This window comes from Nomascus leucogenys, chromosome 14 (genome assembly GCF_006542625.1).
Source record: "Nomascus leucogenys isolate Asia chromosome 14, Asia_NLE_v1, whole genome shotgun sequence".
In the NCBI taxonomy this organism is placed as follows: domain Eukaryota; kingdom Metazoa; phylum Chordata; class Mammalia; order Primates; family Hylobatidae; genus Nomascus; species Nomascus leucogenys.
The window spans coordinates 78,639,316-78,660,060 of record NC_044394.1 but is presented as its reverse complement, the minus strand read 5'-3'; the positions used below and the strand labels follow the sequence as shown (position 1 = coordinate 78,660,060).

The window sequence follows — 20,745 nt, the reverse complement described above, 5'->3', positions numbered from 1 at the left end:
AATGGAGGGGAGAATGCCGGTCACATTTAGCATCCTGCTACGTGTAAGGCAATTAGTTCCAGGATTTGTCAGATGACAGTTCTATTTTTGAACACTTTCTTATCAATTAGGAGAAAAATATCTGACGTGCAGAGATTTCTCAGCAGTTTGGGTTGCGACTTAGTTTACAAGCAACTGGAAGACAAGTTCAAACTGCCTCATACAAAGAGCATTATAATTTGTTCCTCTCAGTGGAGGGTCTTGATGGATTGACTGAGGGTAGGGGTGTAAACGAGGACCGAAGAGGCTGATGTTTAGCTTGTGCTCCTCAGAATGGAAACAGATCGTGGCAGACATCTGCTTCATCCTCAAAGGCAGCCCACACAGTTCTTCAGTGTTTTTCTCTGGAAATTAATAGTGATGCAGATTATGGAAGTAGTTATTTTATGTTAATCATATGGGTTTGGGGAAGTTTTGAGCAAAAATAATAAAAATAATCACCACAACCTCAGCCATGTACTATACGCCAGGCTGTGTGCTAAACATGCACATCCATCCTGTCACCCAAGAGCCCAGCAAACCCTGGGAGCAGTCAGGAGATGACAGATTGGCCTCCAGTATGAGCGTGAAAAAAGAAAATTAAGAAAGTTGTGAAGAATTCATAAACTAGAAGTTCTGTGGGTGTGGATAATATCCTTTATCCACCAGCTTACAATGTATTTATGCCCATTTGAAGTTAAGAAAACTGAGGCTTAGCTGGGCATGGTGGCTCACATCTAATCTAAAATTTGCCGTCTTAACCATTTTAAAATGTACAGTTCAGTGGCATTAAGTACCTTCACATTGTTGTACAACCAATCTCTGGAACTCTTTGTTTTGTAAAACTGTAATTCTATACCAATTAAACAATAATTCTCTATTTTCTAATTCCCCCAGCCTCTGGTAACCATCCTTTTACTTTTTCAGTAAATTTGACTAATATAGGTACCCCATATAAGTGAAATCATACTATATTTTTCTTCTTGTGACTGGATTATTTCACTCAGCGTAATATCTCAAAGTTCATGGATGTTGTAACATATGTTGGAATTTTCTTCCTTTTTAAAGCTGAATAATATTCTATTGTATAGACAGACCACATTTTCTTTATCCATTTATCCATCAATGGACACAAGTTGTTTCCGCCTCTTGACTATTATGAATAATGCTGCTATCAGCATGGGTGTACAAATATCTGTTCGACATCTTGCTTTCGCTTTTTGGGTATATACTCAGAAGTAGAATTGTTGGATCATATGGTAATCCTATTTTTAAGGTTTTGAGGGACAGCCATACTGTTTTCTGCAACATTTTACACCCCCACCAACAGTGCACAAGGGTTCCAGTTCCCCACACCCTCAACAACTCTTGTTATTTTCTAGTTGTTGTTGTTTGTAGTGGTCATCCAAATGGGTGTGAGGTGATACCTTATTGTGGTTTTTTTTGTTTTTGTTTTTAGATAAAGTCTTGTTCTGTTGCTCAGATTGGAGTGTAGTGGCTCGATCTCAACTCACTGCAACCTCCGCCTCTTGGGTTCAAGTGATTCTCCTGCCTCAGCCTCCAAGTAGCTGGGACTGCAGGCACACGCCGCCATGCCTGGTTAATTTTTGTATTTTTAGTAGAGATGGGGTTCTCTGTGTTGGCCAGGCTGTTCTCGAACTCCTGACCTCAAGTGATCTGCCTGCCTCGGCCTCCCAAAGGGCTAGGATTACATGTATGAGCCACTGCACCTTGCCAGTTTCATTACTTATAGTGAAGAGTGTAAGGAATGCATTCAATTTTATCTTTTTTAATTTTTTTTAAATTTATTTTTATTTTATTTTATTTTATTTATTTATTTAGAGACACGGTCTTTCTCTGTCACCCAGGCTGGAGTGCAGTGGCACAATCTCAGCTCACTGCAACCTCCACCTCCCAGGTTCAAGCGATCCTCCTGCCTCAGCCCCCTTCGTAGCTGGGACCACAGGTGCGAGACACCATGCCCAGCTAATTTTTGTATTTTTTGTAGCAACGGGGTTTCACCACGTGGCCCAGACTGGTCTTGAACTCCTGGACTAGAGCGATCTGCCTGCCTAAGCCTTCCAAATTGCTAGAATTACAGGCGTGAGCCACTGTGCCCAACTTTATTGTGGTTTTGATTTGCATTTCCTGGATTTCTAGTGGTGTTGAACATTGTTCTATCTGTTTATTGGCTACTTACCTATCTTCTTTGTAGAGATATCTTTTCAAATTCTTTGCTCATTTTTAAATTAGGTAATTTGATTTTTTTGTTGTTGCGGAGTGGTGATTTATTTATATATTCCGGATATTAACTCCTTATTTGATATAAGATTTGCAAATATTTTCTCTCATTTCATAGGTTGGCTTTCCACACTATTGACTGTTTTCTTTGCCTGACAGAAGTTTTTAAGTTTGATGTAGTCCCATTTATCTACTTTTCTTTTTGCTGCCCCTGCTTTTGGTGTCATATCCAAGATATCATTACCAAATTCAATGTCATGGAACTTTCTCCTATGGTTATCTTTTAGGAGTTTCATAGTTTCAGGTCTGAAGGTTTCAGTCTTTAGGTAGTAGTTAGTATTAATATCATTATCATTATTATTACTACTTCTGCCACCCAGAAATGCCTCCTGCCATTGATGCAGAAAATTAAGAGCTTACTGTAGTACATTTTAATGTAATAAATAGTGACTGTGTTCACTCACGTAAATCTCTCTAATATCCTCGGTAGAAGGAATATAAAATAAATAGAAAGACGTGATCCTTTCTCTCAACTAAAACCCAATCCACGAGATAAAATATTAGTCTTGTGTGTTCTCAGTGCCACCTCTTTGCTCCCTTGCAGCCTCTGCTCTTGCTGGGGTGCAATCATTCTTTCCATTTGCAGTTGTCATTAATACTTTGCTTGTTTCCAACTGGGCTTCCTCCATCACCATGTGTGCAAAATACAAGAGAGAGGTGCCACCACATCTCTAGCAATTAAGGGGACATTTCCCTCAGGCATTCAAGCAAAATGAAAGGGCTCTGGAGAAGACACACACGTTGCAAATGCTGCTAATGCTGTGGTCAGCCGTTGGGTTTAGGAAGAGTTGCTAACAACAGAGAAGGGTCATCAGCCCCTGCTCAGTGTGTGCAGTCTACAATTTGCCATTAGCAAGGAAAAACTCTTTCAGATCTTTCAGCTCAGAGCCCCCACTGCCACCAAGCCAGCCCCAGGCACATCCCCTCTGTTGATTTCTGGAGTCTGCCTGACCAGAGAGACCACAGCTCATAGAGGCCCTAGTTTGTGTGGTTGGAAACTCCAGCTTGTTTTTCCCTCGCATCTGAACTGCAGTTTTAAGCTCTCTCTCTTTTCCGCCCCCTTGACTGACTGGGGCTTTTCAATGTAGGAGGATGGAGACATTACTTATGTCCTGGACTAGAAACCATGCAGACCTGCATGAATCTGAATCAAGGGAGGAGGCAGCCTTCTGGTCTGGACCAACTCAATAAGCAAAGACTCAGGAAGCAGCACCTGGGGGAAGAGTGCCTGAGGGAGACAGAGCCCCTGGGAGCCCACCTGTGGGGCTTCACATGTGCATAAGTCTGCTGCTATGCATATCTTCCCTAAGGGGGAGACCTGAGGAGGGTTGCAGCTGCTCGGAAGCTCTGAAGACACTTCCTCCAGGAATGAGTCTAAGTGCCGGGCATTCCTAAGAGCTCGGTGGCCTCACAGGATGCTGTGTGGCCCCTGTACAGAGTTTGAATTTTAGCTGCCTGGTAACTCACTGGCCTCCCTCAGAAAATCTCCTTGAAGGAGGGGTTGTCTCTTTCCTATTGACCTAGCACAGTGTGTGCCACCAAAAAGGGGGGCCTTAAGATAAGCAGTCCATTTATCTCTATCCTTTTACTTTCCTCCTCTTCAAATCCTGACTTACCAGTGTATTGTCACTTCCCTGCTAGACCTTAAGCTCTAGGAAGGCAGGGCCTGCTTTGCTCACTGCTGCCCCGCAGTGCCTAGAGAGAGCCTTAGAATCAAGATTTTGTTACATGAAAAAAGGAATGAACGGATAGATGTGTGACCCTGAACCTTTTAGAACCAGCTTGCTATTTCCTAGCTTGGTGGGAACAAGAACCATTTATGATTCCTACTACCCTGATGTTAGCCTGACTTCACTCCCCCTCATCAATAAATACCCTCCTCCCCAGCCCTCTTGTCACCCTGACCACCTGGCTTCCTACCTGGAGTGGGAGTGTGGTGTTCAGCCCTGTATTAGTCAAAGTTCTCCAGGGAAACAGAACCAATGGGATGTGAGTATATAAAGAGATACATTTATTTTAAGGAACTGGCTTGTGAAATTGTACAGGCTGTAAGTCTGAAATCTGGAGGGCAGGCCAGCAGCCTGGAGCTCCCAGGAAGGGTGGATGTTGTGGCTAAGTGGAAGGCGATCTGAAAAAGCAGAATTCTCTCTTTCTCAGGGCACCTCAGTCTTTTTCCTTCCCACTGACTGGATGAGATCCCCTCACATTATGGAGGGACATCTGTTTTACTCAAAGTTTACTGCATTAAATGTTCATCTCATCCAAAATATACCTTCACAGCAACATCCTGATTGATGTTGGACACAGTAGGTATTATGGCCTAGCCAAGCTGACACATAAACTTACCAACACATCCACCTTGGTGAGCCTCCGGCTAGTCCTGCCTGTAAAGTGCACTCCACTTTTCACTATGCTTCACCCCAACATGGGAAGAGCCAAGTGGGCCTCTCATTTTCCTCATTTTTACAAATTTCTTACAGAAACTCCATGAAAATCTGACTCTAGAATTTCTCTGGGGAACACAAACCACCTTTCCTTCAAAGTCCAATGACTGTTTTGTGCATGTTTTATATTAAATATTTGCGGGAACACAAAGACGCCCTCTCATGGTTTATATTAGCTTCTCAAAGGTATCAGTGGAAGTTATTTTGAACAAAGACATTGAGTATTCCATTTCCCTGGGCCCAGCTGGCCTCGCCTACCCTCTCATTTCCTGCCTGTCTTCCAGCAGGTCAGGAAATAGAGAACACGCCATCCTGAGATGCTCCCGAGGCGTGTTCACATCAGATAAGAAGAAGGACTGCAAGGCCCAAAGGGATAATAGGCAGGCATATTCACTCCTTTAACTATTTCCTCAAATTGATGTGGTCACTGTGGAAAACTTTCCATTGCTGGTGGTGGATTTGCCGGACACAGAAGCTCATAACATATGTAAAGGAAAGATCAAATGAAACTAATGCAAAAAGTGCCTTGTGGCTTAATGGTTTGCAAAAGTCCCTCTTTACTTCCTTAATCACAGGCCATGATACTTTTCATTCTTAGAACTGGTCTGTGACCCACTCTTTGCTCCAGGGTGTGTAACAGTTGCCTGAGCCTGTTTCCCAGCCTCACCCAGGATCCCCCTCTCTATTTTAAGAGCTCACATTTTCTCCCTCATGACCATTTTAAATGTTGCCCCAGCTGCCCTCATAACCGTGGGCACTCTGTATGGAAAGCCCACATGGAGAGTTAGCCTCCAAATTTTGTTTTCATCCTTTCAACAAGCTTGGGCATAGATATTTCCTCCCCTCTTACAGGTAAGTAAACTCATTCTGAAAGTTTAGGTGCCTTGGCCACAGCTACCCAAGCAGGCAGGGCCAGGGCAAGATCAGGACTCAGGTTGGCTGACCCCAAAGCCCTCTGGTCTCCGGCACACTGAGGCAGAAGTGGAGCATGTCCTTCCAGTTCCTCTATCTCTCTCCTTCTCTGTGAGATGCCTGGTCTCAGGAGCTGGAACTCTCCAGCTTCTCCACTTCTGCCCAACATCACTTTATTTCAGAACAGATTAATAAAGTTATCCATCATGAGGTGTGAATAACTGAGGTTGATGATGTATTCCTTCTCCCCAGGGCAGTAGGGGAGCTTGGCAAAGTCTTTATTTCTGGCTGAGGCCCAAGGAATGACACTTCTCATCGCCCCAAAACATTACAATTCTGCATGAACGAGGGGGTTCATATCTAGTCATGAAATTTTGGGTAAAGTCATGTGGCTAGGGGAGGTTTTGTTTAATTTCTATTTGTGGGAGCACAAAAGAATCTTCCTTTATCCTCTAGGAGACATCCCCCTGTAGCATGCTTTGCTCATGAACTCGCCTGAGAGCCATTCTCTGGGGGAGAAGCCACTCTGCAGCAGAGATCAGGGACATATTCTCTTTGAATCTGAGTCAGGAATGCAGTCTCATTTGTTTCTATGCGTCCACAGGGTCTGGCACATTAGAGAGGCTCAAGAAATCCTCGGTGAACTACTCTTGACTTAATGAATAGGCTTATTTGTTTGTTCGTCCAACACAAGGTTGTTGAGTACCTCTGGTGTGTTGGCCCCTCTGCAATGTGCTGGGTACATAGGTGAAAAGATAAGACATGATTCCTGCCCTGAAAAGATACACACAAATCAGGGGATGCACAACAGTGTAAGTGTGACATAGGGCAGATGACCCACGCCTGTCTGGGGCTCAAGAAAAGCTGTGGCAGGGCTCAGTAGATGAAGGGCAAGCAAGGAACTGCAAGAAAAGAGAACATCATGCACAAAGGGCTGGAGGTAGTGGGACCTGTGTGTTTGAGATACTGCACATGTCTAGATACTGCAGATTCTACATTGTGACCAGAGAATGTTGCAAAGCAGGAGAAGTAAAAGAGGATCCTGGAGAGTTGAGCCAGATCCCAAAAGGTCTTGTCTACTAGTATTCTTCAAACTTGTCTTGACTGCAATCCATGGTAAAAACTAATAATAATAATACATCTTACAATTACACTCAGGGCACACACCCAGGCATGAATCAACAGTCACAAACAACACTGGCCCTCATCATGCACAAACCACTCTACAGTATTTCTATTCTATTCTACTTTTTAAGTGCTGGTTATTGATTTTACAACCTTCTAATGACTCTGCACACACCTTTGTAAGTCATGGGAGGGAGTCTGGACTTTATCCCAAGGTAAGGAGGGATTACCTTACGTTGATGGGTTTTAAATTGGGGAGTGATGTGGTCTAGCTTCCTTGGTGGGATGACACTGCAGAGGGTGGATTGTGGCCACTGCAGAGGGTGGATTGTGGCCACTGCAGAGGGTGGATTGTGGTGGATGTAAGGAGGGCCTCCCTGGGGCCTGCTGGTTGCTGTGATCCAGTTGAGAGAGGAGCACACCCCAAACACAAGCATTGATGGAAAAAAGTGGATCGATTTTTGAGATTCTTAAGACAGAGAATAGATGGTTGGCTGGAAGCATGAGGTGAGAAGAGGGAGAAGTCAAGGGTAACTCCAGGATTCTGCTTTGGAAATTGCAAGGAAAATGGGCTGTCTGTTGAGATACAGAGCATGGGGAGAGCCCCCTGTGAGGGTGAAGCTACTGAGTTCCATGTTGGGCAGATTGGGTATGAAATATCCAAGAGCCAATGTCCCATGGACTTTGGTACTCAAAATAGGGAGCTGGGTTTGGTGTGTGGAATTGGGCTGAGCAGCATTCCAGAACTTAGAATAGAGGAGGTATCCTAGAGAGGCTATGTGAGAAAAGCAAGGACAGACTTGGGACACTCACAGTCCTTCTCCAGAGTGATCTTTGAATCTGATAAGAATCAAGTCATCATCTCCAATACACTCCAGGCCTCGGATAACATTACTCAGAGGAGGTTAACACAGAACAGGCTTGTGTTTGACCTGATTGTGAAAGAGTGTCTCAAGAAACCTGACCTGAGCCTCCATTATGGTAAATAAACCTCTTCTCTTGGCTGAATACGGGGGAAGCCACATGCAAATTGCTAACCTGGGGGCTGGTTCACTCCTGTGGCTTGGCCATGTACTTCCAATGTTTTCCATCTTGGCTGTTTTTGAACTGAATGTGTTCCTCATGCTGGAGAAAACATGTGTTTGATGTTATTAGAAACCTGAACAATTAAAATATGTTGGAAATTACTAGAAATTGGAGCAGCTGGTATTGAAATATTCTAGCCCTAGGTTTCAATGAGTAAGTTGGCTTCCTTGATAAGCAGTAGTATTAAATTCCAGCCCCCAAATTTGGCAAAGGACTTGGCTGCTATCCAGGATGCGGCCTGAAATAGCAGGTTCTGTCTGTCTCCCTCTCTCTCCCTTCATCTCACTGTCTCTGTTTTCCATTCCTGCCCATCACATCCAAGTATCTTGAGTTAAAACAGAAATGGCATAAAGTAGAAACATATAGATAAAACGTTGCTCATTTTTTCAATTGACCTTTTCCTTATTGCAAAATAAGATATGTTAACTGCAGAAATCTTAGAACATATAAGTTAGCAATGGAAGAAAAGTAAAATAATTCATCCATCTAGTAAATGTTTACTTAGTGGCCACTCTGCTCCAGAGACTGTTAAAGGTGCTGGAGGTACAATAGTGAACAGAACCAATAGGAATCCCTGTCTATCATGCATGTTAGTAATAAGCGCTAAGAAGAGGAGGACAGGGGCATGAACTAGCAGTGGGTTGGTTGTTAACATGGCCACTATGATGAACGGGGAAGGACACACTGAAAGGTGACTTCTGAAATAAGACTTGCAGGCAGTGGGGGAAGGAGACATGTGGAGAGCTGGAGGAAGAATATTCTGGGCAGAGGGAAGGGCACATGCAATGGTCCTGAGGCTGGAACATGCCCCATATGTTGCAGGCACAGCAAGGAAATCAGTGTGGAGGAGCAGAGTGGGGGGTGGGGGAAGGAGAGAATATGGGGGTCAGAGAGGAAAGGTGGAGCTGAGGGAAACAGCATAGAAAGCTTTCTAGATTTGTAAGTAATAACTTTGGCTTTCCCTCCGATTTCCAAATGAGTTTGGGGCCAATGGAAAAACTGATGCACAAGAGTGACTTGATCTGATTTGCATCTGACCAGGAGCACCCTGGCTGCTGTGCTGATGAGGGACTTCAGGAGGGGGAGGTGAGAGGCAAGGAGATCAACGGGGTCAGCCCAAGACAACCATTACACATACACACTTACTTCCAATCTTGTTTTTAACACCCACACATGTATAAATGGGTCAAGCTCTACAAACTCTTCTTGAGCCTTCATTTTGTACTTGTTTATTCATGAACATCTTTCCATGCCTTTGAATATTTGCCTACAGTGTGGTTTCTGGTGCCTAAGACAATTTTGTTTTAGACATTATATGGCCAGGCAGAAGGATTAAAAATCTAGCCTGTACCTAGTGCTCACCATATTCTAGGCACTGCAGGGCTCCTCCCCATAACACTGAGAAAGGGAATCTCAAGATGCCCATTTTCAGATGAGGGACCAAGGGTAAGGAACTGGCCCAGGTTCATAAAGACTCACAAAGAGCAGAGTCAACATTTATCCCAAGTGCTATATCACCTCTCCTCCTAACTTGCTGTCATTGAATTTTGAATGAGTTTGCAACTTCTCTCGTTTATAGGCATAAAGCATCCCTGTAGCTAAATCTTTGTAAATGTCAATAATTGTTTTCCTAGAACCAATTCCTAGAATGGAATTTCTAAGTCAATTCATTTAAGGTGACAAAGAAATGGTATTTGTTTTGTAAATTAAACAATTATGAACAAATTGTTTCAGATGCTTAGAAGAACCACATATTTATTGAACACGATAAATGACAATTGATTTACAAGCAGTAATTACCATTGGTCTGATGGGGTTTCTTTGAAATGTAACTTCCTATTTACATAGTTTCTCTTGAACAAGAACTTGACCGAGCATAAGCAGGCATTTCTCTAGCTCTAGCCCTTGGCTCCATGTGCCCCAAGACTGGTCGGTGGCAGTACCCTACAGCAGACACCCACACCAGATCCCACCCCTCAAAGATTCAGGCAGATGCCTCCTGAATAGCTGTGCTGCACCAAGACAGTACTCCAGGGCAGAGAGGCATTGTCACATTCCAGATGTCCCTCCGGCCCCCGCCCCAGCCCAGGAATGAAAGGATGGAACAGTATTAGAGTTAGACCTTCAAAGACTGCCCCATAGCCACCCCGCCATCCTGGGCAGACGAGCTATGCAATCTCTAAGTAGAATTAACCCCTACCTCTGGGTTTGTGGTAAAAGTTAAATTTGACAGTCTATTATTCTAATATTTGGCTTAGATGAGGCTCTCAGCAAACCGTGGCTAATACCATCATAGGCTTCATTCAGATTTACCATCGTGTGTCCTCCCTCCTCTTCTCATGCTTCCCTTCCCCCTCCCAGCCCTCTGCTACCAGAATATAAATATGTGCTAAGAGAAAAGAATGTGCTTATATGAGAGACTTAGAGTAGTCAAATTCATGGAAACAAAGTAGACTGGTGGTTACTAGGAGCTGGAGGAGGGCAGAATAGGGAATTCGAGTTTAATGGGTACAATTTCTGTTTTGCAAGATGAAAAAGCTCTGGAGATTGCTTGCGCACCAGTGTGGATGTACTTACTACTGGACTGTACACTTACAGGTGGGTAATGCACTAAATTTTATATTATATGCCTTTTACCACAGTTTTTTTAAGTTAAAAAAAACTTTTGTTCAGGAAATAATGTGCTTACACCACAATATTCTCATTAATCTTGGTGGGTCAAGGCAAGGGTACGCTTTATGCTTTCTGGTTATCATTTCCGAAGCTCCTGTACAATGAGCTGGGCCCCTGCCCTTGTCTCAGACTCTCCTCTTCCACGTCCCTACCCCATGCAGCCCATGGAAACCACAGCCGGGTGGCAGGGTGAACACATTCCTGGCAGGGTAAGATCTCTTTTAATGAAGTCTTGTTGTGTTTTTCTGTTTGTTTGTTTTTTGTTTAATGTAAATGTAAATCCAAGTCTTCGATATCCCTGTGAAACAGCTATTATGACTTTAGAAAACACGAAACCTTCCCTCGACCCTCTGCCCCTAGCCAGCCTGCTGCATTTCTCCCACCCACACCCTCCACCTTTCAAAAATACTTTACTTTTCGACGTCTCCTCTTCCACCTCGGCTTGCATCTCCCAGTTTTAAAATGCAGGTTTTTTTTATTATTCAGGTATGGTGAGGCCGACAGATCAGGGAATGACTGCCATTGAAAAGAGTTTGTTATTCACAGTTCCCAAAACAAGGGGGCATGCCACGCCACACAGGGCCACACAGGGGAGCACCAGGGCCAATCCCGGGAAGGGGGGAAGGGGAAAAACATGGCAGGAGCCTTCACTGTGCTTTCCTTGAGAAAGGTGAGGCAGGCCTAGGATAGGCTAGTTTGAATTTCTGTGAGCTCTGGCGCATACTCCCTAGGTTGTCTGGTATCTGCCCTGGAGTGATTGGGGCGGAGGATAGTGGCCAGGAGCGTGAGAGCCCTATAGCGGAGGTGCTTGGAGTGTGGGGCGCTGGATTGTTTGGTTTGCAGATGAAACGCACACCCGGCCGGGCGCTGTGGCTCACGCCTGTAATCCCAGCACTTTGGGAGGACGAGGTGGGTAGATCACCTGAGGTCAGGAGTTGGAGACCAGCCTGGTCAACATGGTGAAACTCCGTCTTTACTCAAAATACAAAAAAAAAAAAAAAAAAAAAAAAAAAAAAATAGCTGGGCGTGGTGGTGCGTGCGCACCAGTAATCCCAGCTACCCGAAAGGCTGAGGAAGAAGAATCCTTGAGCCCAGGAGGCCGACGTTGCAGTGATCCAAGATTGTGCCATTACATTCCAGCCTGGGCAACAAGAGCGAAACTCCGTCTCAAAAACAAGAAAAAAAGAAAAAGAAAAAATGAAGAAAAAGAAAGCACAGCCATGGGTGCATCCTGTGTTTGCTATCGCTAAGAATTGGCTAGCCCTGGGAAGGGCACTCCTTCTAGGACCAGTAAAGCCTCAAATGTCAGAACATCAAGCTAAGATGCTCCCTCTAGCCCCTCCCCACTGCCCTGAATCTCCTCTCTTCGTAACTGCAAAGTCCGCTGTTTTCTTCCAAGGCTTCGCCCTTCGCCGCATGATATCCTGTATCACAGGTTCTCACCCCTGGCTGTCCAGAGGAATTGCTAGAGGGGATATAAAGATCTGAATGCCCTGGCCTCACCTCCCACCAATTATGCCACTCCAGGGAGAGGCACAAGGGCCAGGCAGCTTTAGGGTCCCTGATAATTCCAAAGTGCAGCTGATTAACCCCCTTTTTCACTCCTCCTTAGGAAAAAATACCTCATTCCCAAAGTCCTCTTTCTTCTCGTGCTGCCGTTTTCCCATCACTCAGGCTGTTCCTTCTCAGACGTGAAGCGTCCAGTCCCAGCCAGCACAGACTGAAAATAAGCTAAACAAAGGGAACTGTGGCAATGATGCAGCCCAGGGGTTCTCTGCCATGGGGCATTGGAGAATCACTCAGGTGGGTGCTGGGGGTGCATTTCCTAAGGCTCACCCCCAAAGTGCTATTCTGGTGGGAATCTGCTTTGCTGAGAAGCACCCAGTTTTTTCCACGTTTTCCCCATTCTGTGGAGTGCTTTCTGCTTTCTTCCTTACTGAATCAAGTACCTACAAGAGATCAATGTTTTGCTAACAACTTTATAAAATAGAAAATATTGCACTGAGAAGATCATCATGTAAAATAGGTGAAGAAATGCTTATCAGTAGTTGTGAAAAATACAGAAGCTTGGGTCCCAAATGGGGCAACTACGTATTTCAAAACACGTCCTGAAGACTGATCTAGTTCTAAAAGTTTTTTTGCTCTTCTTTCCTTTTTCTTTTTTGCATTTCATAGTATTTCGGAATTTTGTAACAATAAAATGAGGTACATTAAAGTAGAAAAACTTAAAGGACAGTAAAGTATGATTGCTTTGCTTCAACTGAGAAAGGCTCTTTTGTGTACACAGTCAGCTTTAGGACTTCCCCCTGATCATCTGTGGCCAGTGGAGAAGAAAGGCCTGACCGGGAAATTGAAGGAGCCAGTGGGGTACCTCCACAAGGCGGAACTCTTGGCAACATTTGAAAAACCCCACTCCCATTCTCAAGATGAGAAACACACCAACCTGGCCCCGGGGTCTCCATACCTAGTGAGGACACACTGGGGAGGTGGTCAGGGGACTGCGGTGATTATCCATCTTCACACATACAGAGGAAATATGTCCTCAGATACAGGCCGTGTGCCCCTCTCCTTCTTGATGTAAATGTTTTTCATTATTCCTTTCAACTACAGTCACATCAGTCAGAATTAAAATAGCCTTCAAAAGTTTGGCCGTCGGATCTACCTCAAGTCATGGCTAGACTCCAAAGCCCATATTCATTTTATTATAATGAACTTTCTTGGCCAGGCGCAGTGGCTCACACCTGTAATCCCAGCAATTTGGGAGGCCAAGGCAGGCAGATCGCTTGAGCTCAGGCTTTCAAGACCAGCCTGGGCAACATGACAAAACCCGCTCCTCTACAAAAAACAAACAAACAAACAAAAAAAAACACAAACCCACAAAAATTAGCCAGGTGTGATGGCATGCGCCCTGCAGTCCCAGCTACTCGGGACACTGAGGTGTGAGGATCGCTTGAGCCCAGGAGGTGAGGTTGCAGTGAGCCCAGATTGCACCACTGCACTCCAGTCTGGGCAACAGAGCCAGATCCTGTCTCAACAAACAAACAAACAAAGAAATAGAAATATTCCTTTAAAAGTTGTAGGAAAAATATTGTTTTGTATTAATTTTTTCTAATTTTTTTTAATCTTTCAAGCAAACTAATCTACTGTTATTAACTCCTGAGGTTGTAAAAGAATGGACAGAGAGGAGAAGGAGAGAGACAGAGAGAAAGGCTGAAAGGAAAGAAGAACTTTTTTTAGGAAATGAAAAGTAAAATATCACTTTTCTCTTAATTAAGAGTAATTTTCTCCAAATAGTAATATTCTAAATCAGAGAGCTTTCATTATTATTATTATTATTATTATTTATTTTTTGAGATGGAGTCTTGCTCCGTCGCCCAGGCTGGAGTGCAGTGGAGCGATCTCGGCTCACTGCAACCCCCGCCTCCTAGGTTCAAGCGATTCTCCTGTTTCGGCCTCCTGAGTAGAGTAGCTGGGACTACAGGCACACGCCACTATGCCCGGCTAATTTTTGTATCTTTAGTAGAGTTGGGGTTTCACCGTATTGGTCAGGCTGGTCTTAAATTCCCGACCTCAGGTGATCCACTTGCCTCGGCCTCCTAAAGTGCTGGGATTATAGGCGTGAGCCACCACGCCCAGCCCAGGGAGCCTTTAGATACCTTCTTCTATATTATTATGAATTATCTGTTGCCAAAATTAGGTTTGTTTTATCCATTTGGGCTCTTTTCAATTCACAGATTCAAGGGCACTGTTTTGTGTTACTTATTTCAAGGACAGCTTCAGAAATAGTTCTTAGAAAAGAGAAACAAACAATATATAATAAGTCCAGAAGGGTTTTTTTCCCAAATCAGTTTGCACAGTCAGTCACTGGGGGAGTTTTTGAATGGTCTTGGAGTTCTGGTTTGGGTAAAGATGATATCCGGACTTCAGCTGGTCCCTCCATGCTACCTCTGTCTAGAAGGGGCCTTAGGGGATGGGATCTGGGAGCAGAACAGACCAACTTGTTCTTATTGATATTTAAAACCTGCTGTGCTGAACCTAAATGGCCCTGCACTGGGTTGGGTATTGTCCCCGCCAAAATTCGCATCTACCAGGAACCTCAGAATATGACCTTATTTGGAAATAGGGTCTTTACAAATGTAATCAAGCTAAGATGAAGTCATACTGGATTAGGATGCAACCTAAATGCAATGACTGGTGTCCTTACAAGAAAAGGAGAGGAGAGGCAGAGACACAGAATAATGCCAGGTGAAGGCAGAGGCAGAGATGGGCGGGATGCAGCTACAAGCTGAGTGCCACGGATTGCCAGGAGCCACCAGGAGCTGGCAAAGGCAAGAAAGGATGCTCCCCTAGAGCCTTCAGAGAGAGTGTGGCCCTGACGACACCTTGATTTTGAACTTTCATCCGCCAGAACTGTAAGAGAATAAATTTTTGTTGTTTTAGGCTCCTTAAGCTTGTGGTAATCTGTTATGGTAACCCTAGGTAGATTCCAGCCAAAGAGGCTAGCATTCATTGGGCCTCACTCAGGCCAGATCAGTAGATGCTACAAGATGAAGCAGCCCCCTCATGGCCTGAAGATTAATAATAGATTAATAACATCAAGTCTTTAGAGATGACAGGGCCTGGAATTGTGGGGAGGAGAAAGAGAGCAATGGGATGGAGGAAGAGGAAATAATGTATTAGTAACAATTTCAGTAATAATAACAGTCACTGTATTAAGCACTGTGCAGAGTGCATTATTTATTTCTTACACCAAGCCTGGGTGATGAATATTATTATCTATATTTTATATGTCAGGAAAATTAATTGAGAGGGCTAAAGGGCTTCCCTCCAGTCACACAGGTTGTAAGAACCAACTCCGGAGCCCCAGTACTAACCATTCTGCAGTGCCTCCTCTTAGAGCACATGTCTTCCTGGATTGGGCTTTCCAAAGCAGCCTTCCAATGTTAACCTTTTGAGCAGCAAACATTATCACAAGGGTGGCTTCTGGGTAACTTAGATAACCATTTAATTAGTAATGCATTAGGCATACCACTCTCTCTGGGATGTATCTGGATAGTCAAGAAGGATGGAGGGACTCCACGGCTGATGTCCTCTTCCCTTTGCTAGCAAACATGCAAATATCACCCCTCCCTCAGCCTAATGTGAGCACTTTCTATTTAAAATGATGGATGCTTAAAAAGTGAGGGTGGATTCCACTGATCTTTTACAAAAGAGCAAAGGCAATAATACAATGGAGACAAGACAAAGAGAGTCTTTTCAACAAATGGTGCTGGGACAACTGGACATCCATGTGCAAGAGAAATGAATCTAGACACAGACCTATGTCCTTCACAAAAATTCACTTAAAGTAAATCACAGTGTAAAATGTAAAACTATAAAATTCCTAGAAGATATATGGAGATTGGAGATTTGTTTTAGATACAACACCAAAGGCATGATCTGTGAAAGAATTGATAAGAGGGACTCCAGACTCCATTAAAATTAAAAAATTTTGCTCCACAAAGACATAATCAGGAGAATGAAAAGACAACCCACAGACTGGGAGAAAAATATTTGCAAAAGACATATCTGATAAAGGACTGTTATCCAAAATATGTAAAAAGCTCTTAAAATTCAACAATAAAAACGAAACATCTGATCAAAAACATGGGCAAAAGACATGGAAGAGGATAGACTAATGGCAGACCAACATATGAAAAGATGGTCCAAAAGCCTATGTCATTAGGGAATTGCGAATTAAAACAACAATGAGATACTACTAAACACCGATTAGAATGGCCAAACTCCAGAACATTGACAATGCCAAATGCTGAGATGGATGTAGAACAACAGAAACGCTCATTCATTATTGGTGGGAATGCAAAATGGTATCGCCACTTTGGAAGATAGTTTGGCAGTCTCTTACAAAGCTAAACATACTCTTATAGTATCCAGCAATCACACTCCTTGGTACTCACCCAAAGGAGTTGAAAGCTTAGGTCCACACAAAACCTTGCATATGGATGTTTATAGCAGCTTTGTTCATAATCATCAAAACTTGGAAGCAACCATGATTTCTGTCTTAGTCTGTTCAGATTGCTGTAACAAAATACGACAGACTGGGTAGCTTATAAACAACAGAAATTTATTTCTTGCTGTTCCAGCAACTGGGAGGCTCAAGACCAAGATGTCAGCAGATTCAGCATCTGGTGAGAGCCTTTTTCCCTGTTCATAGAATGGCACCTTCACTGTGTCTTTACATGAAGGAAGAGGCAAGGGATCCCTTTTGGGCCTCTTTGAAAAGGACACTAGTCCCGTTCATGAGTCCTCTACCCCCTAGCCTAATCACTTCTCAAAAACTGTACCTCCTAATATCATTATTTTGGGCACCAGAATTTCAATGTAGGAATTCTGGAGGGACACAAACATTCAAACCATAACACTACCCTTCAGTAGGTGAATGAATAAATAAATTGTGGTCCCTCTAGACAATGGAATATTATTCAGTGATATCATGAAAAGACATGGAGGAAACTTAAATGCGTATTACTAAGTGAAAGAAGCCAGTCTGAAAGGCTACATAAAATATGATTCCAACTACAGTCTTTTCCTCAATATCCATGGTGGATTGGTTCCAGAAATTCCTTCAGATGCCAAAATCTTTGGATGCTCAATTCTGTGATATAAAATGGCATAGTATTTGCATATAACCTAAACACATCCTCCCATATACTTTAAATCATCTCTAGGTTATTTATAATACCTAATATAATGTAAATGCTATGTAAATAGTTGCTGTACTGTATTGTTTAGGGACTAATAATGACAAGGAAAAAAATACCCAAACATATTCAGTACAGATGCATTTTTTTTTCCTAATATTTTCAATCTGAAGTTGGTTGAATCCACAGTTGTGGAGCTCAGGGTTACAGGGCTGACTATATATGACATTCTGGACAAGGCAAATCTATGAAGACAGGAATAGATCAGTTAGGTGCCAAGGATTGAGGAGTAGGGGGGGATGAACAGGCAGAGCATGGGGGTGGTTAAAGACAGTAAAACTATTCTCTGTGACACTACAACGCTGGAAATTATACATTTGTCAAAACTAATAGAACATACAACACCAAGAGTGAACCAAGGGTGATTATGATGTGTCAGTGCAGGTTCATGGCTGTAACAAATGGACCACTCCGGTGGGAGATGTTGATAATGGAGGAGGCTGTGTATATGTGGGGCAGTGGGTGGATGGGAAATCTCTGTACTTTCTCTCCATCTTGCTGTGAACCTAAAGCTGCTCCAAAAACAATTATTAAAAAAAAGCGATGGGGTGGGAAGTAGAACTAGGCACATAGATCTCAGTGCAGGCAGGCTCATATGACACCCCCGCCAACCACCCAGCACAACCGTATAAGACACAATCTTTTTTTTTTTTTTTTGAGACGGAGTCTTGCTCTGTCACCCAGGCTGGAGTGCAGTGGCACCATCTCGGCTCACTGCAAGGTCCACCTCCCGGGTTCACACCATTCTCCTGCCTCAGCCTCTCCGAGTAGCTGGGACTACAGGCGCCCGCCACCACGCCCGGCTAATTTTTACAGCTTCTCATTTCATCAGGAGTCTGACACGATTCTTTTATTTATTTATTTATTCATTATTTTTTTTCTCTCACTGTGTTGCCCAGGCTGGTCTTCAACTCCTGGCCTTAAGCAATCCTCCCACCTCGGCCTCCCAAAGTTCTGGGATTACAGGTGTGAGCCATGGTGCCTGGCCCACAATTCTTAATTGTAGATGATAAATTCTCTTTGCATCACAAGGCAGCAGAGACCAGCCTCTTTCACTTCTCTATGCTGTTACATCCTCTGCCAGTCTCAAAGGTTGGGGCACTAAGAGTCCTCTGAGACCAGAGTCCTGGCCCCTTGACCAGGGATTTTAATCCAGTGAGTCTGCCATGGGGCCCCAGAATCTGCCCTCTCAATAAGCAGCCTGTGTCATCTTTATGCAGCTATCTGCAGATCACATCTGGAGAAAAGCAAATCAGAGTATAAAGCTCTAAAAGGCAGAGCTCACCATTGACTCTCTCATGCCTGCCCCATGGTAACGCTACTCAGGAAATATTAACTGAACAAATTAATACATTAATTTCTTGTCCAGTGTCTTAGAAAGTTAGGAGGATTTTACATCAAAGTTTTTTTTTTTTTTTTTTTTTTTTTTGATGTGACAGAAAAGGAAAACGGCATAGTGTGCTAAGTCTGCTGACTGTACTGGGGAAGGAAGGGTCTGGCACTCCTTGGGATTCTGGATATGTGCTTTCTGCCAGCTGGAGGGCTCTAACCTGCTGTTAGAGAAGAATGGCAAAAGTCCAGCTTGGAGAAATTTCAAAAGGATAACCCAGGTGACAAGCTTCAGCCTCACTATGCAATGCTGTGTGACCTCATGGGAGTGAAACAGCTCAGGTAATGAGATCATGAAAAGTTGTACAAAGCATTAAACACCATACTTTTAAAACATTTAAAGTTGACTTTATTATGAAGCAAAACGTTCAGGAAGAACTCAGGACTCCACCCCAGGGGACCCACATACCCACAGTTGGTTCAGACAGCCCCCAAAAGCTGGCATGCTGTGTGCTTGGGACAGAACTTACCAACTGTCCCAGTAAAGACCCTTCCCAGGCCGAGCATGGTGGCTCATGACTGTAATCCCAGCACTTTGGGAGGCTGAGGCAGGTGGATCACTTGAGGTCAGGAGTTCGAGACCAGCCTGGCCAACATGGCAAGAACCCCATCTCTACTAAAAATACAAAAAGTAGCTGGCTGTGGTGATGCGTGCCTGTAGTCCCAGCTACTCAGGAGGCTGAGACACAAGAATCCCTTGAACTTGGGAGGCGGAGGTGGTAGTGAGCCGAGATCACACCACTGCATTCCAGCCTGGGCGACAGAGCGAGACTTTGTCCTCCCCACCCCCATTCCAAAAACAACCACCACAGAAAGCACAAGACCCTTCCCTACCCCTGTCTAGTGTTTTGTGATATGCAGCGTGCTTTTTTACATATTGAATCTTCACAACAACTCTGTGAGGTGGGTACCCTCATACCATTTTACAAAAGAAGAAACTGAACAGTTGGGAATTTTTCCCAGGCTATAAGGCAGAACCAGGACTATAATTTCGGTCTTTTGAGTCCAAGCCTTGACTAGGACTTTATTACGGAGGCCCTCTTTCCTCCTGTATTTCATTGGTTCATCATGACTTTATCTTGGTTGGTACTTTGGTGACTTTACATGGGTAAATAAGTTTAGCTTGTCCCACCTCCTGCCCCACTAATACTTCCTAATTCAGATCATGGATATTAACATGGGACAGGGCACAAGGACTCAGTGATTTAAATGATGTTCTAACCTTGCTCCTCCACATGTCATGGGCCTGGGTAGGAAGGCAGAGGAGCTGCTAGAGTTACCCGGCTGTCAATTAGAATCATCAAGTTATGGCTGGAGGCTGTGGCTCACTCCTTCAATCCCAGCAATTTGGGAGGCCAAGGCAGGCGGATCACCTGAGATCAGGAGTTGAAGACCAGCCTGGCCAACATGGTGGAACCCAGTCTCTACTAAAAATACAAAAAGTAGCTAGGCATGGTGGCGGGCACCTGTAATCCCAGCTACTCAGGAGGCTAAGGCACAAGAATCGCTTGAACCCGCGAGGTGGAAGTTGCAGTGAGCCTAGACCCCACCACTGCACTTGAGCCTGGGCAACAGAGCTAGACTCTGTCTCAAAAGAAAAAAAACAAACGAAAAACAAAACAAAACAAAACAAAAAAAACCGGAATTGTCTAGTTCTTGGGTTATATTAAGAATCCTTTTTTCAAAAATAAATTGGAGCAATTATAAAAAGTACAATCAGTTGACCGCAAACAAACATGAAGGATCTTTTTGGAGGTGATGAAAATGTCCTCAAAGCAGATTGTGGTGATAGTTGTGCAACATTTTAAATTGGCTAAAAATCATTTAATTGTCCATGTGCAGTGGGCTAATGTCATGATACATAAACTAGATCTCAGTGAAGCTGTTAAAAACATTCAAATATCAGCCGGGTGCAGTGGCTCACACCTGTAATCCCAGCCTGTGGGAGGCTGAGCCAGGCGGATCCCCTGAGGTAAGGAGTTCGAGACCAGCCTGGCCAACATGGTGAAACCTCATCTCTACTAAAAGGACAAAAA

General features: G+C 43.9%; 1 protein-coding gene across 2 annotated transcripts in view; it reads left to right on the top strand.

Annotated features, from left to right (window-relative positions):
* GPR45 (G protein-coupled receptor 45) overlaps positions 1-20,745 on the top strand; it is an 81,300-nt gene that overhangs the window by 50,128 nt on the left and 10,427 nt on the right. The window contains exon 1 of one of the 2 annotated variants that reach the window (XM_030828005.1): positions 10,411-10,484. The exons of the other annotated variant lie outside the window; for it this stretch is intronic. The gene's annotated coding sequence lies outside the window, so the exon portion shown is untranslated. Of the gene's footprint in view, positions 1-10,410; positions 10,485-20,745 lie in introns of those variants that run through there. 2 annotated transcript variants of the gene reach the window in all.